Source organism: Belonocnema kinseyi, chromosome 7, assembly GCF_010883055.1.
Source record: "Belonocnema kinseyi isolate 2016_QV_RU_SX_M_011 chromosome 7, B_treatae_v1, whole genome shotgun sequence".
Taxonomy (NCBI): Eukaryota; Metazoa; Arthropoda; class Insecta; order Hymenoptera; family Cynipidae; genus Belonocnema; species Belonocnema kinseyi.
In genome coordinates, this window is record NC_046663.1 from 61,318,625 (window position 1) to 61,322,224 (window position 3,600).

Sequence of the window (3,600 nt, forward strand, 5' to 3'; positions counted from 1 at the left end):
ATACGCCAATTAGCACAAATGGTAAGTTCCGACAGTGCCTACAAGTGTGCCTACTGGCCACTAGATGGCAATACCGGTTTCATATGTATACACCTGGTATATATCCAGTACTAAAATAAATAAATATGCCGCTAAAAATCTAAGCTAGAAGAGAAAGTAATCCCCGGCAATTGTACAATTTTGAGATATTGTAAGACAATTTTAAAAAATGGCTACATGAAATTCTTTACTTTCTGCTTTAAAATTTACCCGACTAGCCCCAGATTAAAAGAAGTTTAAAATTTTGAAAGTATCTTCCAAAATTGATCAGAGTTTTAAAGATAAAGAATGAAATAAGAAAATTCAATAGACTCATGAAAACCAAAGGTGAACAATTTTCTCAAGTTTTCAAATTGGGAATGAGAGAAGTGAAGAGAGAGAGAGAGAGAGAGAGAGAGAGAGCGAGAGAGAAATCAGAAGAATACAGTTCAGCTGGTTCCATGAGTTAAAATTCGAGGAGGCAGGTAGATGTGGGCGAGTTAAAAATCGCCGTCCCAGCAGATGCTTGCCAGATTTTTAGAGAAAGTTGTTACAGGAAGAAGGCAATAAAAACGGTAGTAAACAAACTCGTGCTGAAGCACCGAAGAATATTGAATTCGATCTGTAGATTTTCGCTTGAGAATTTTTCATGAAAATTTAAGAGGTGCTCAAAGGGAACGAATTCAAGATTCGCTCAGTGGTTATTTTTTTAATACGTGGCTTATAACATAATAAAAAATCATGTGACATTATTTTTAGAGTTTCTAACGAAGTTATCAAACTAATATTGGAAAGAGGAAATAAAAATCGGTTGGGGACTCGCCGAAGCCAAACTTCTAGTGACTGGTTCAATTTAATAGGATTTTAGTAAAGAAACGGAACAATTACTTACCGTCTAGAAAAATATATTTTAAGCAAATCAATAATTCTTAGAATTTATATATACTTAATTGAATATATTAATTATTAATGGAAACTACTTATCTGATCATTTAAGTGAACGACCAGAGGTGATATCCAGGAATGTTGAAAAGCAGCAATTAAGTACCTAAAAATAAGAATGTAGTAAATTTGATGGTAATATTCACCTAATTGTAAAAGCGAAATTAAGAAAAATGAAAGAGATAAAAAAGGTGTATATGTCAAATAAAGAAAGGGAAAGACAACTTCAAAATTAAATTTTAGCGAATAATAATAAAAAAAAAATTAATAATTTTAAAGTAAAACTTACATAAGACATTCAATATCTTAATTTATACTAAAGTTTAAACTAACCCCAGGGAATTTCGGGAATACTCTCATATCTTTGGTATCAAATTTCCAACAAATTTAGTTTTTTCATTGGATTATAATCTTTATCGCCTTTACATAAGGAAGGCTATATCTCATGAATATTAAAAAAAAAACAGTTTTACCTAACCTAACCTAAATGTCCAAAATTTGGAAGTTAAGATTTAAAGTGTTTACTTTACCTTGAGACAAATTAAACTATCTATATCAGGTTTACATAAATATTTGTATTTTCTAGTAACATTTTTATAACATATTTGTTTGATTTAAGATTCATGAGACAAGTTTTTTTTGCTTGTATTCCTTTTACGGAAATTCAAATCTTCGCGCTTAAAAATAGACATAACCCCATAAAAATTAATTATTGGAAATCTGTGAAAAATGTCGATTGATTAGAATAAATCTTTTTAAAGAAACAGAGAAAACTAAGCTTTTTAAAGGATAAATGACTATGATACAAAAATATAATTGATGTGAATTTTTGTATTGCCTATATTTTCTTGAATATTTTGTGATCTGGAAACGTGGTCAATTAGTTTTTTAAAAAAGGCTAATCTACTCCTGGGAAAGGGAATACAGGTTTGGAGGTATTTTGGAGTATGCTTTATTAACAAGGTAAAATTGGACAGAGCTTCCGCGTCAAGCGCGTAAAAGTGAATGCTCCCGAGCCAGGAGGCCAGTCGGGTTTTATGCAAAGTGGTGAGTCATCGGTGATACTGATAAGAGCCCCATTCACAATTTCATATAAAAAGGACTTAGGTAGGGAGGGGATGTAGATCAAAAACAATACCACGCGTGTCAGATTTGTTTTGTTTTGATCTTGATATTGAATTAATTATTAAGATAGATTTATTTGACACCCAAAAGAGTTTTTTGTCTGAAATTTTGAATATAGAATTAATCCAATAATTTTGTTCGCTCTCAAGGGACATCAGAAAATAAAAAGAAGGAAAAGAGATATTGTTTTGAGTCATTAAATTTGGCAGTGCATTCGTTTACGAAAAAAAGATAAGCGAAGGGCTTTTTGTAAGGGCTAGTCGATTCAAAACCCTTTCAATAGGTGACATGAGGAGTGAAATTCGGGAAAGTGAATTTAGAGGTGAAAGCATTTGAAGGCGCTATAGAGGAATATTATTCTTCTTTTTTTAAAATTGAAATTCAATTTAGTGAAAATTAAAAACATAAAACAGATAAGAAGGAAATTATTACAAATTTTCTTTTTCTTTACGGAAACATTAAAATTGAAATGGACAACAAGGCTGAAACCGACTCTGAGGGAGAATGCCTTTTAAAGGATAGCGACAATACGGCTAAGATTTATCATTTACCAGTTGGGTTTACCTTCTCAGTTATGAGTAATATATAGTTTCCTTCTTACCCTTTATCCTTATAAATTAATAATTTTGTTTAAGGAACAAGTAATAAAATAATTAACCATACTTTTCTCAAATAATTATTTTCTTAATATCTTTCCTTTCGATATAATTTTTTTTTCTCATCTGAAAAGAACAATATAAATTTGTCAAAATGGAAAAAGATGTATTTAAATTTAAACTTTGTCACTAAACATAAAAGTATAAGTTTAAACAAAATGTTTTTTTAAAAATCTTTTAATCTTTTTTTTGTATTTTTACCTTTTCTTTTTTGATTTCCATTCTTCAAATCCTTTTATTTTTCCGTTTCCTTACAGTCCGATTGGGAGTGTTGCCATTTGAAAAGTAGACTTCCCGCAGGGCCTTTTGAGGAAGAGTCCGTTTAGCAATTTCACTTTGCTACCTTTCAAAACCTGGCTCAACCTAGGCTCTGCTAGGGCTGCTCCGCCGCTCCCTTAGAAATGCGAAATGTCAGTACATGTTGGGCATGCGTGTCGGCTGTGGCCAGTGCTGATTGGAATGTAACAAATATGAATCACAATCAAGTAATTCAAATTCGAATCAATAAAATTGAGGAGTAAGGTGCTTTAAGACCGTCCTCTATGCGAGAAATTAATCGGGACACAGATCCATCTTACTCGCTCTTATTATTCGTGAATATCTTTTTTGGATCTTTTTCGGAATCAATAGTTATTCCTATTGAAATTCATGAGGAGGAAGACGAGGAGGAATTGTGGCAGGACGTTGGTGGACTGTTTAATTATGAAGAGTCTAGAGATTTTGGGTTCGCCGGGGACGTGTCTGATGCAGAATAATATTTTGTTTTAAATATAAATAAAAGACCCAAAATTCTCGCCAAGAACAATTATATTTAGAGATTTAACATCGCAGGGAAAATTACAATATTTTCTTTACTTAA